Source organism: Aethalodelphis obliquidens, unplaced genomic scaffold (assembly GCF_003676395.1).
Source record: "Aethalodelphis obliquidens isolate GAN/ISIS:26980383/991018 unplaced genomic scaffold, ASM367639v1 scaffold104, whole genome shotgun sequence".
Taxonomy (NCBI): domain Eukaryota; kingdom Metazoa; phylum Chordata; class Mammalia; order Artiodactyla; family Delphinidae; genus Aethalodelphis; species Aethalodelphis obliquidens.
This window is the reverse complement of record NW_020838048.1, coordinates 808,426-822,095: the sequence shown is the minus strand read 5'-3', so window position 1 is coordinate 822,095 and position 13,670 is coordinate 808,426. Positions and strand designations below refer to the sequence as shown.

The following is a 13,670-nucleotide window of genomic DNA, read 5'->3' as shown; positions in this document are numbered from 1 at the left end:
TTCAAATATGCTTTTCAGTGAAGCGTGATATACTTTCTAATGTCCTGTACCAGGTCCTCTTTTCTAATGTGTGTTACCTGTTTGTCCCCTGTAGGTTTTGTGTTTGAGACCCTTGTTCTAAAGGCTTCGGTAGCAATCTATGTTGTCTCAGACAAAATTTCCCCCTTTTAAGGTGTTTTCCCCAAAGTAACACGTTTTATAAGCAAAACTTGTTTTACTAACAATAAGTAGAATTCTCCCTGGCTTCAGTTCATAACAGTGGTTATGCAGGGGTCTTGAGGATGGACTTCTCTAAGGTGTTATGCCCCCAAGGTTATCCTCAGATCCCACTCTCTTTCTCCCACTCCCCACACATCACATCCCACCCCAGTGGAATGTAACATTTAATCTGATGTCGCTCCTATGATGTGGACGGGATGTGTCCTGTGGGCTGATGTGCCCTGCCCAAAGTTCACTCCTGGCTAAGGCAAGTGGGGACCATATGGTGTTGGTTTGATGAGGAAACAGGGCAGGTGTATGAGTCAGCTTAGGCTGCTATAACAAAACAGCACAGACTGGGTGGTCAAATCCCAGACATTCATTTCTCAGAGTTCTGGAGGCTTGTAGATAGCCGTCTTCTCACTGTGTCCTCACATGATGGAGAGAGAGCAGTCTCTCTCTCTTCCTCTTCTAATACAGGCACTAATCCCACCATGGCGATCCAGCCTTCATGACCTCATCTAACCCTAGTTACCTCCCAAAGGCCCCATCTCCAATATCACCGCACTGGGGGTTCAGGCTGCAGCATATGAACTTGGTGGTGGTGGGGGGGGGCACAATTCAGTCCACAGAAGTGGCTTTATCAAAACGTAGATCAAGTGACTCTCTATTTCTGAGTTTTTTCATTGAACTTGAGATAACCTCTATTGTAAGATACAGCATTAAGAAAGAAAAAACATTCTTCCATTTAGACCCTAACAGTGTTTTCTTAGCATTGAAACATTTTATGCTACTTTTATTGAAAGAATTCTTCTAGGCTTATTTAGAGCAATGTTTTACAAAAATCATGTATTCCTCCTTTGCATACATAAAATGGAAAATATAGTCAGGGTAAACTTTGTAAGATTCCAACTTTGCTAAAGCACTTTTCATTTGGAGTTGTCACGTGTATGCTTTTCTGCACGATGCCATCATGTTCTGCGCCAAAATACAGCATTTCTTATTTTTTTCCTTTTTTCTTTTTTTTTTTTTTTTGCGGTACGCGGGCCTCTCACTGCTGTGGCTTCTCCCGTCGCAGAGCACAGGCTCCGGACGCGCAGGCCCAGCGGCCATGACTCACAGGCCCAGCCGCTCCGCGGCATGTGGGATCTTCCCGGACCGGGGCACGGACCCGCGTTCCCTGCATTGGCAGGTGGACTCTCAACCACTGCGCCACCAGGGAAGCCCCACTGCATTTCTTTTTAAAGAGCTTCTCTGCTATCTCTGAGTCTCTACCAAAAGGCAACAACCGGAACTATGTTCCTTCCTCAAATGGTCCTACCTGGGAATGCAGTTATCCCTTCATACCCCCAGGAATATCCACCAAGCGACTACACTTGTCAGTGCACTCATTCTTCAGCCTTTCTGACACATTTCCACAAATGTGTTAAGAACCAGCACTCTTGATGGGTTCCATTGATCTCCTAGGTGCCTGTCCAGACGCCTTTCCTCTAGTCCCACCTGAGCCCTAAGACGATCTCCTTCTGGCCTGGGGGAAACCCTTCCTCCTTTTCATTTCTTTGAGAGGCTTTGCCAGGCATGTGACTTCTCTTCTCCTAACGTGGGGGGCTTGTTTCAAATAATGCCTAGAACTCAATAGAAGTGACAAAAATATGAACTTCTAGGACCAAGAAGGTTCATGGGTGGGCAGTGACAATCGTATCGTGACTGCCCCCTGGGCAGCAGCAAGTGTAAGATACATCCCAATGTCAGCCTTGTTAAACTGGAAAGCATTTCCCCCGAGAACTCAGGAAATAGAGTGTATCTCCCCCATCCCACAGGGATGCCTAAAATCTCAGCATTATAGAATGATTTAATTGTCTTTTAAGGTGTCAAGAGTGTTTTAGTAGAAATTAATGGCTCTAGAAAGAGCATCAATTGTAGTTGCCGTATTTACTGCTTTGGCGGGGGTTTCTTTCCCATTAAGATGAAGTAAGAAAGCAAGAGCCTGTGACGATGGGACAAGGAATGGGATAGGGATGAGGATATGGGAGCGGAAAGAGAGCAGGAAAAGAGAAAAAAAGGAGAAGCTCAACATTCATTCAACGATATTTATCAAATTCCTGCTTTGAACCAGGCATCACCCTACATGCGTTGATGGCGTATCATGCAAACAAGAGTAAAAGTCTGCCTAGAATAAAAACCATATAGTTATATGTTGCCATGAGATTGTACTGGGAGGACTTAGATAATCAAGGGAAGTCAGAGAAAGCTTCCCCAAGAAAGGGGTGCTTCAACTGAGAGGTAGTAGGAAGGGATGTGAGTCAGTGTTTGGAGGGGTAGGAAATGGCCGGACTGTATCAGGGAGTTTTCAACAAGGGATGACATTTGTCTTTCAGAAACACCACATTGGCAGCATCCGGGAGACTAGATTGGAGGACATCAGAGTGAATGTGGGTGAGCCTAAAAGAGGAGTCCAGGGAAAGATGATGTCTACTTATACTAATATCGTGGAGGTAGAGAGGAAGAGAAGTGGGTGGATTTCAGTTATATTTCACAGGTGAAATAGACAGCAGTGGGTAGTGAATGGGACATGAGCGATGATGAGGGACCAGGAAGCGGCAAGGCAGACTCCCAGGAATTTGGTCCTCCTAACTAGAGGAATAGTGGTGTCATTAATGATGTAGGGAACAACGAAAGTTGACCTGGTTTGACAGTAGAGAGAGGAATCGTTTGTAGCCTGATGGAGTGGAAGATGCGCCAGCTTTGGGGCCGAAAGGCTTGGCGTGGGTTCAAGTCCTCGCTCATCCATTTACTAGCTTTGTGATGCTGAGTTTCTCTGAACCTCAGTTCTCCCATCTTTAAAATGAGGGGAATTCCCTGGAGGTCCAGTGGTTAGGACTCCCTGCTTCCACTTCGGGGGACACAGGTTCGATCCTTGGTCGGGGAACTAAGATCCTGCAAGCCGTGCAGCATGGCCAAAAAAGAAAAAAAGAAGATGAGGCCGTAAGCATCCACCTCACAGGGTTGTTGGGACAATCAAGATAACTTCAGATATGGTCGAAGGTCCTACCTACATGAGTTCCTATTATTATTCCAAAATTGACCAGCAATGAAGCCTAGAGGAAGAGTGGCTATTTTCAAGAACTTCCGAGGGGGTGGGGTGGGGTGTGAGGGTTTTGGCAGCTGAGGTCTCAACACTCCGTAAGTTTACGTTAGTGAAGTTTCGCCTTGTTGATAATGTACAGGGCAGCTATTGGCTTCAGTTGGCCAGTGAATTCCTTCTATTTCGTTCCAACCCCCTCTCCTCCTCTCTCTCAGCCTGGATTAAGGGATCCCATATAGGAATAAGCTACATTGCTTTTCTCAGCTGAGATCCCTTATCACTTGTAAGAGGACTATAGGATTTAGGAAAATGTAACCCGAGAGTTTGCACTAACAGGTGATCACAGTCGATTAACTACATACTCCCTGTAGGGTTCGGGTGAAGGCTTTCCCATTCTGTTTTTCTAGCAGCAGTTTAGCGAGAGCATTTTATACGACATATGTGATTCCGCTGCCCTTGAGTGACCTCAGCGAATTCCATTCTGGCTTCCAAATATTCCCTCATTAGAGGGAGCCATTAGACAGTGAAAGCTGCAGCCATCGGGTTAGGAAAACGCTGCAATGAGCAGGTGAAACGGCAGAAGGGGTTAAGCCCCCCGTGGAAACCAGGTATTAGCGTCCGTCTCTGCAGGTGTTCTGGCGTTGTAGGATCCTAGTCACTACGAAAAGTCTCCCCGTTTTCTGGTTCCACTTCTTTCCCTCTGTTCTTGACCCACTATTGTCTCTTTATAGCCACATTTATCTCCCACTGAATTATCAGAAAGATTAAGTGTCCCATCCAGACCCCATTCGGTTATCTTTCCATGCAAGAAACACTTATTTTCATACAGAAAAATGGGTGGGAGAGAGTGGGAGGCATCTTATTTCGTTATTTCACTTGTTCGGGTGGAAGAATGTGACACATGTGTATGACTTTTCGGATAAGCAAGTTGTGCTTGGTTCCCCGTGTGGATATTTGAGAGTTTACTGTCTACACCCAAGCAGGGATTTGGGGGTGGGAGGAGCGGAGAAGGAAGTGGAGTGGAAGCTGTGATCTGAATTAGAAGTCTCAGACATGCTTTTAAGACCTTCCTCTTTCCACTACCTTCCCTGCCTTTATAATTTTTTCTCTGTGTGGTCCTTTTTGATGCAAATGTATTTCAAGGTATAAGAGCAATTTAAAAAGGCGATTCTAAATCCGAATTGTATCTCCCAGAGGAGCTGCCTTTTCACTTCATAAAGACCCACCTGGCTTTAGTTTTGCCGACTTGCAAGCAGAGCAGTCAGTAGCAACTTCTGGTTAGCGTGTGCAATAGTAGTTGCTCCCCGTCTGGTTGCTCGAGGAGTCACAGTGCTGTAGCAGGAGCTAGACGGTGTCAAACCAGAGAGAGTTCACACTGTCTGTGAGTGTAGTGACCTGCCAATAGTAAATCATTTGCCAATAGCTCAAAGATAAAGAAGGAACCTGGTAGAATGATCCGAAGTGAAGGTTGCAGCAAAGAGAAAGCACATCAGACGTTACAGTGAATGAAAAATGGTGGGAACTTCTGTTTCCAGGCCCCCAAATAAAGTTCTTTCAAAGATAAAGATGTGAGCTTTGCACACCATCAGGCCTTCTGATCTGTTTATCCAGCTCAGGAAGACTGAAATTGCGGAGGAGGAAGGTCTCCGCCAACAGATTGTAGGTCATAAATTAGTTAATAAAATCTGTCCCGTGTTATCTCTGCAGCAGTCTATTTTATATATACTTGTCCATTTGATTTACTTGTTTCTCTGCTTACTCCAGGCTGTATTTTGGTAGCATAAGTCAATATGTGAGTTTTAGATTATACAAAAGTTTATTTTTAAATGACCTGCCTTCTGTGGGGAAAAGAACAGTTGCGTGCGTGTGTGTGTGTGTGTGTGTGTGTGTGTGTGTGTTGTGTGTAACTTATTGCTGTTGATCAGGAGTTTCACAGTTAACTTTAGATGTCAATATATAACAGTAGTAATTCCAGTGAAACATGAATATTGTTATATGCCAAAATATATTTATCATAAAATTAATTTTTATTGCTGCTTCCAAGACCTTTTCAGGGCTTATATAGTTCCAGTAGGATATTTCCACATACTACTGTTAGTACACCCAGTTCTTGTTTTATCTATTAGAGTCACTATGGATAATATAGCAACACTCTACGTGTCTATGTATGTATCTATGTATGTTACATGTATACAAATGTATGTTTCCCTTTGAAAGTTTGGATAAGCTGTAGCCATTGTTGACTGATTTTTTTTTAAGTCGAATGAAACATAAGAAAAGAAAAGGCCACTTTTTTTTTAAGACCAAATATGATGATTTAAAAGTTATGTGGAAGTCCAAAGAGGTCAGGGGTAAAACAAAGAAAGGAAAAGAAAAAAGAGTGCAGGAAAGAAAAGAGTAGCAGGAGAGGGCTTCCCTGGTGGCACAGTGGTTGAGAGTCCGCCTGCCGATGCAGGGGACACGGGTTCGTGCCCCGGTCCGGGAGGATCCCACATACCGCGGAGCGGCTGGGCCCGTGAGCCATGGCCGCTGAGCCTGCGCGTCCTCCGCAACGGGAGAGGCCACAGCAATGGGAGGCCCGCGTACCGCAAAAAAAAAAAAAAAAAAAAAGAGTAGCAGGAGATGATAGAGGAAAGGAGGTCTCAAAGCAACAAAAATCTACTCTCCCCTCCCCAGCCAAGTCCACCCTCCATCCATAAACAAAAGCCTAGCAAACAAGCAGGTGGAAGACAAAGGGCTCAAGAAAAGAAGGGGCAAAAGCCACAAATTGCTAGAAAATACTGGGGACCGAAAAGAGAGAGAGTGTGAGAGAGAGAGAAAGGGAAAACAGACCACAAAAGAAAGGGTGAGAATGAAACTTCACGGGAAATGCTTGCAAAGTTAAAGCAAACGGGCAGGAAGAGCCAACTACAGAAGTAAGTAAGAAATGAGGAGGTCACGTTAAAAAATCAAGAAATATGATACGAGACAAAAACGGTCATTGTGCTTGAGTCGGTGGGGCTGAGAAGACATTGTTCTCTAGGTGTCTTGATAAAAAAGAGGCGTAGATGGCACAGAAATGAAAGCGGGCGAGTGATGGAAGACAGCAGGAATCAGGTGAAAGGGGCACTATTGTTCCACGTGACAAGACAGCCAGCCAAGGGGTAGGTGCCAGAGACTGGCTGCGGAATAATGTCCTGGCGGGGTTCATCCCGGTGAAACTGACCCCTACAAATGGCAGGGCTTGTCTGGTTTTTGTCATTAGTCGTATTCTGTAATAGTAGTGTGAACGCACTTTGCTTTATTTATTTATTTATCGGCTGTGTCGGGTCTTAGTTGCAGCATGCGGGATCTTTCATTGCGGCGCGCAGGCTCTTAGTTGAGGCACGCAGGGTCCAGAGCACGTGGGCTCTGTAGTTGCGGCAGACGGGCTCTCTAGTTGTGGCACGCGGGCTTAGTTGCCCCGCGGCATGTGGGATCTTAGTTCCCTGACCAGGGATTGAACTGGCGTCCCCTGCATTGCAAGATGGATTCTTAACCACTGGACCACCAGGGAAGTCCCCACAATTTGCTTTTTAAATGTCCCTACTCAAAAAACGCCAGTGTAGCAGGAATCCCGGCTCCTTAGCTCTGAGGTGCTCCAGAGCTGATTGGCTATTTCTGATTTAATAAATGATCATTCTAGGGCAGCGGCCCTAGAATTACGCTAGCCTGGTGGCCTAAAGAGTTAATCCTCCACATGCCTTCCATACTCCCAGGAGTCAGTTACTGAGCCAGAAGAACCTGGCTTAATGTTTATTGAACACTTTCAATTTCTGAAGGGGAGTGGGAGGGAGAGGGTGTCTTTTCTGAATACATTTCCACTATCAAGCTTTACCCAAGTACCCGATGCTTGACTCCCTAACTGCGAGGCTTAGAGAGCCTGCGCGTGAAATTCCAAATCCAGTCTCCTGTGGGTTTGGACTCACTCGTTTACTTTTACTGTGCTTCGCTCATAATAACTTATGTTCGTAATTCAGCAACCCAAGGAATTGTCTTTATGGCACGTTCGGATCTTACAGTCAATCACACGCTTCAAGGTCCATTTCAGGAAATGAGTTTGACATAGCACGTTAACGGTGAATTATTCATTCTTACCTGCGGCAGGGCATGATGTTCAGAGTGGCCCTGGAAAGCTTACCGGTTGTTGAGTCAAAGTTACGCAGCTGTATTTAAAACTCCAGTGGGCAGTTCTGAAGATGGCAGACTTTACTTTGATACCGTGCAATAGCACCTCCATTAGTGCCCTGGTTAGAATGCAAACATCTGCTCGCTTTTATTGCCCATGTGTTACTTAAGATGGTCTGTTTCTTGATGACGTAAATCACTGGAATCAACTGACTATTTTTAAAGACTCTTTTAGTGTTTCCCTGAAACCATCACTCTTTCCATTTGTTTAATAGATCATGGACCCTTTAGGTACACAAAAATTGTGAAGATCATATTTTCTACCTTCCTGACCTTTTTCAAGGATGACATTATGACTCACGGACCCTGGCCTGCTGTGGAATGCATTGTCTTCGGGGGTTGTGTGAACCGTAGGTTTACATCAGCACACGAGGTCAAAAGAAACCTCACATTTTCATTTACTGAATATGGGACAGCCGACCTACTGGTTTGTGCTCACCGACCATGGCTTTGTGGATTTGCCCAGTTCGGTTTGCCCCGCGAGGGTTCGCTGTTTCCTCCCCTGCATACTTATGTTACCCTGACGTGTGGCAGGCAATCTGTTTGCCCTCCGGGCTACGCGCTCGTGTCCAGCACAGATAAGCTTCAGGGCAGCAAGGACTGTCACTTAAATTCCAACAGACTGGCTGTATTCCAGGGCCTCTTGGTGGGCAATTTTATCTGACTTTTATGGCAAGTAAGGGTTTGAGGCCAGTGGGACTGCTCAAGAAAATGAGATCCATGAAACAAAGGCTCTACCGATGGGATAAATAAAACCCATCAATTATGATCCCAGATTTGAAAAAAGACTGGCAAAAGGTATAGTGAATACTATAATGGCTCTCCCTAGCCCACTGATTGGAAAGGCTTGGGAGGACATGTCTGTACATACCGGGTCCTGTAACTTGTAGAATGTTACAAAATAGGCCCGATAGGTGAGAGCTCTCATGGCATTCCATAAAATATGGCTCTTAATCAAATCCTAGGATTGCACGGAGGCAGGAGGTTTCCATGGAATTCCCAAGTGAGAATGTTGGAAGATGATAATTCGAAGATTGTGAAAGTTCCTGAAATTTGCCAAAGAATTAAGACAAGGCTAATTAGGAGCTCCGAGAGACCAGACAGAACAAATGTGGAAATATTAGGTTGTAATGATTTCTATTTGTCTCTTATTCTTTCTGGGTTCCAAATATTGAATTTGTGAAAATGGAAGGGAGGACATGAGTGTGTACCAAAGGGAAGCAGTTAGGGGTGGGAAAAAACACGCCCACTTCCTCGTGACTTGGGAGAAAAGAAGAATGAGATGGAGAAATTTGAGGCCGTTGCATAGAGTAAATGTAACAACTATAATGGAGTGTTTAAGAAAAAGAATATAGTGTTCTGTAAGTCACATATAGAGGGATGTGAGAAGGGAGATAAATTAGAGTTCAAATTAATTTCATTTAATTAGTTGAAAAGACTAGATGAGTGGTCTTCAAACTTTTTCAATATTTCTGAGTATTCCTTTCCTCTCTCTCTCTCTCTCTCTCTCTCTCTCTCTCTCTCTCTCTCTCTCTCTCACACACACACACACACACACACACACACACACAGAGATGTGCACATGATGCAAATTACTCCCCTATAAATAAACCAAAATAAAACTAATACATATGTGTTGCTTCCCATCCCAGCTAAGGAAAGATACAGAAAAGAAGAAGCCACATTGAAGAACCATCACTAGCTGTTAATGCCCTGGGAGGTGCAGAATGGCATAGAGGTTAGGAGAACAAATTTCTCTGGGGGAGAGAGTGCCCGCTAACAAGCTTTTGACTTTGTTGGTTAATACTGCTTTTACTCCAAATCACTCAGAATTGTTTAGACTTCCAGAGGTCCATGGACTTAGGCGGGACTTAGGATCTCTTTGTTAATATAACTAATGAAAAGGCTTGATAGCCTGTTGAGACAGTGACCTGCCAGAGTTGAAGGTGGACATTCATTTTCTACCACACTGTCCATTCAGTTCACAATGGACAGCTTTATAACTTTAAAGAATCTTTCTGAGACTAGATCAGCCTGAAGCTTTGTATATCAAACGTTACTCAGTATATTTGAACCAACGCTACGAAAATATTCAGGGATTGCCAACAACTGTTGTAACACATGTTGGCTCAAAACTAGTTGTTTTGTTTTGTTTTCTTCTTGCGGTACGCAGGCCTCTCACTGTTGTGGCCTCTCCCGTTGCGGAGCACAGGCTCCGGACGCTCAGGCTCAGCGGCCATGGCTCACGGGCCCAGCCGCTCCGCGGCACGTGGGATCCTCCCGGACCGGGGCACGAACCCGTGTCCCCTGCATCGGCGGGCGGACTCTCAACCACTGCGCCACCAGGGAAGCCCCAAAACTAGTTTCTAAGAGTTTTGCCTGGTGACATTCTCTGTGAAATACCTGAACAAATTACGTACAGAGTGAAAATTTGTCTGGAAGGTGATATTTTTCCCAGACTGGTTTTGTATTTCCTCTTGGATCTGCAACATGTTCGTCCTTTTAGAAATCTACATGTCCTGCAGCCCCATTTCAAGAGGGCAAAAACCCTAATCAACAGCAAAATCCTGTTCCTATAAATATGCAGAGATGGCAGCAGTATTGCATGAAGGAAATGAATGAATATCTGTAGCCATTTCGTCTTCCTGTCACCCTCAAGGAAATGTTCTTTGGATGGGAAAGAAAACCATGTTGAAGTCATCCTACGATTATTAATAATTGTAGATTTCCAAAGTACTTCATTGCTGAAGTCTTCCCATCATAAACGCTTAATTTCACTTTTTCCGCCTCTTAAATGCCTAGGCACAGATGAATGATTTATTTGCTTGTTTTACTGAAAGGTAGTTTACGAAATTTGTATCCCTCTTGTAGTGTTGTATAACAAAGAGCACTGAGGAGAGCACTTAGAATTTCCCGTCCTTCAGATGAGCGTATGAAAATTCAACAGCACAAATCTTCCTTGCTAAGTGATCTCAGATCCTTGAGTATAGATGTGTTTTCCTTTACACATATCTGATCCTTCAAGAGTGCCTATTTGTCGTAACACCTTTCTGTGGTCGTGTCAGTTACTCTCGCTCTTACAGAATAACCAACAGGCAGAACAGTCTAAAGGTTCAACTTCAAACAAAGAGCTTGAGACATCCCTACCTTAACGCCAGAATTTGGATCATCTGGTAAGACAGTGTAATTTGGTTTCTTAACCAGAAGAATTGTAGGGCTTCCCTGGTGGCGCAGTGGTTAAGAATCTGCCTGCCAATGCAGGGGACACGGGTTCAAGCCCTGGTCCAGGAAGATCCCACATGCGGCGGAGCAACTAAGGCCGTGAGCCACAACTACTGAGCCTGTGCTCTAGAGCTCGCGTGCCACAACTATTGAAGCCCATGTGCCTAGAGCCTGTGCTCCACAACAAGAGAAGCCACCGCAAGGAGGAGCCCTCACACTGCAATGAAGAGTAGCCCCTGCTCGTCTCAACTAGAGAAAGCCTGCGCACAGCAACGAAGACCCAACGCAGACAAAAATAAATAAATAAAATAAATAATTAAAAAAAAAAAAAGAATTGTAGAAGCAGAAGCCGGCGCCTACCAGCTTTATTGTTCCATGAGTGACCCTTCTGAAAGAAGGTACCTCTGTCACAGGGCACCTTTGTTTACTCACACGCTCTCAAGTTCCATTTTGTAGGTAATAATGTTTTTTCAACAATATTCCAGACGGCACCTATGAAATTAGTTTTTCCCACATGCACATGGAACTAATGTCCCCAGTAAAATTATTTGGAGTCAGTGCAGTAACACCAAAGATGTGATTTCATTGGTTGTTGTTGTTGTTTATTCCACAATTTCTGCAAGTCCTTTGTGTTCAGGGAAATCTGCTGGATACTTAAGAATAGTCAGAATGTTTTCACAATTCCAGAATCTTCTACAACCTTCAAGGGCACTGTTCAGTGGAGGACGAAACCACTGTAATATAAAGCACAAACCACTCATTTGTTCAACAACCATTTATTAGGTACCACTTTATTAGGCTGTGGAGACACACGTTTCCTGCCCTCAAGGAAATTACAGTTTGATAAAGAATTTTAAATAGGTGCTAAGTAGAAGCACAAACTGAACATTTTCATTGGAAACATAACGTACATGTAGCACGTGTGAAGAGAGCTATGATCCGTTGAGTGTCAGAAATAACAACTCTGGCTTATGCTTATATCAATATTGACCTCGTAAAGACTCTGTAATTGACAGAAAAGGACTGAAACTGTTTTGTTGGCTGTTTTTTTTTAACCTTATTTGCAAGCTATGGCTTCCGTTTCCGTTGTCTACTTGAAATATAGTTTGGAGATAGTTGTACCACTGCTCAAGCTTTAGTGAGCTTCGGCATCTCCAGGCAAGCTCTAGTAAGGAAGCAGGTGGCTGGGGTTTACCTGCAGCAACTCTGATTCTGCCGGTCTTGGGGCGGGGCCTGAGAGTCTGCGTTCCTAGCAAGTTTGCAGGCGATGCTGCTGGTCCAAAGACGCTGTTTTGAGGAGAACCAGTTTAAGATATGGACACACTGTGGCAATGCCTCCTAGATTCTGAGGAGAGACTGAAAAATGTAGGGAATCTGCAGTTCTAGTCATGGCCATTGGAGTGAAAAAACCAATTGTCCCAACTCATGTAGAAATGAAATAAATTCTTCTTTGGACCGTTCAGGACCTCAGAACTTGTCCCATAAGCTTTAGATTGGAGGAATTGTTAACTTATCCAAACTACTTCAACCTTCTCTAATCAGTAGAATCAATTTGTTAACCATGCAGCTGCATAACCCCTGGGGGCCTGTTTGTTTGCTGTGGTCACAGAGCATTCGAGTTTCCAGTTTACACACACACCCGGGAGAATTATTAAGCATTGTTGTCATGTTCACACTTTGCTGTCCCTGATCACTCGCTCACGCCGTTGAGGCAGTTTCAAGTTTTGAGTGGAGGAGTCACACAAGACTCCACTGAGTGGGGCCGTGTCAAGGACTCATGGTTGGATGTGAGCTCACAACATCCCCAAGGGCCAAGAAAATCATGTCCTTTCTTCTGTGATGAGAGGCACCCCATCCTTGGCCGTTTCCATTTGTAATTTCACTGGTGCAGTGTGATAGGAAGAGAGCATTAAATGGCAAGACAGAAGCGATTTCTTGTCCTGGCTTACGCTGCACTGACCATTCTGTAACTTGTGACTTTTTGGGGTCAGTTTAGTCCTCTAGTCTGGAGTTCCTGGGTCTATAAAATGGGAATGCAAGACGGCAGGAAACTTTTAAAGGGCCTTTACCATGCCATCATTTGTTATTGAGTATTTTTGAAATAATGTTAAAAAAGCTTATTTTGAAACATGCTCAAACGGAACTTTTAAAAAGTAATAGTATGAAATTACCATATAGCCCAGAAATTGCACTCTGGACATTTATTCCAGACAAATGAAATGTTCACTTAAAAACCTGTACACAAACATTCATAGAAACTTTATTCATGTTAGCCTGAACCTGGAGAGAACCCAAGTGTCCTTCGACAGGTAGAGCATTAAAGAAGCAATGTACATCTACACCATGGGACACCACACAACAGTAAAAAGGAATGAACTACTGATACATTCAGCAACCTGGATGAATCTCTAGGGACTTATTCTGAGTCAAAAAAAGCCAGTCCCCAAAGGTTATATACTGTATGATTCTATTTATATAACGTTCTTTAAAAGACAAAATTTCAGAAATGAAGAGCTGATTAGTGGTTGCCAGGGATTAGGGCTGGAAGGGATGGAGGGAGATGTATGTAGTTACAAAAGGGTAACACAAGGAATCCTTGTGGCGATGGTACTATTCTGCGTCTTGATCCTGGTGGCAGATACCCAAATCTGTACGTTTGATAAAATTGTGTAGAACTAAATACACACACACACACCAATACAAGTAAAACAGGGGAAATCTGAATAAGATCAGTAGATTATATCAATGTCAGTATCCTCCTTGTGTTATTCTACTATCGTTTTACAAACTATTACCATACGAGGAAATTAGGCACAAAGAGTGTACCTAAAATGGTACAAAGAGTTTCTTTGGGTTCTTTCTTACAACTGCATGTGAATTTATATTTACCTCAATGAAAATTTCAAGTAAAAAATAGCTTTTAAAAAAGTCATACACACAGGGAACTCTACTCAATATT

General features: G+C 43.9%; 1 protein-coding gene across 5 annotated transcripts in view; it reads left to right on the top strand.

Moving 5' to 3' along the window:
• MID1 (midline 1) overlaps positions 1-13,670 on the top strand; it is a 668,179-nt gene that overhangs the window by 285,297 nt on the left and 369,212 nt on the right. For 2 of the 5 annotated variants that reach the window (XM_027096543.1, XM_027096550.1), the window contains one exon: positions 2,577-2,630. The exons of the other annotated variants lie outside the window; for them this stretch is intronic. The gene's annotated coding sequence lies outside the window, so the exon portion shown is untranslated. The remainder of the gene's footprint in view (positions 1-2,576; positions 2,631-13,670) is intronic. 5 annotated transcript variants of the gene reach the window in all.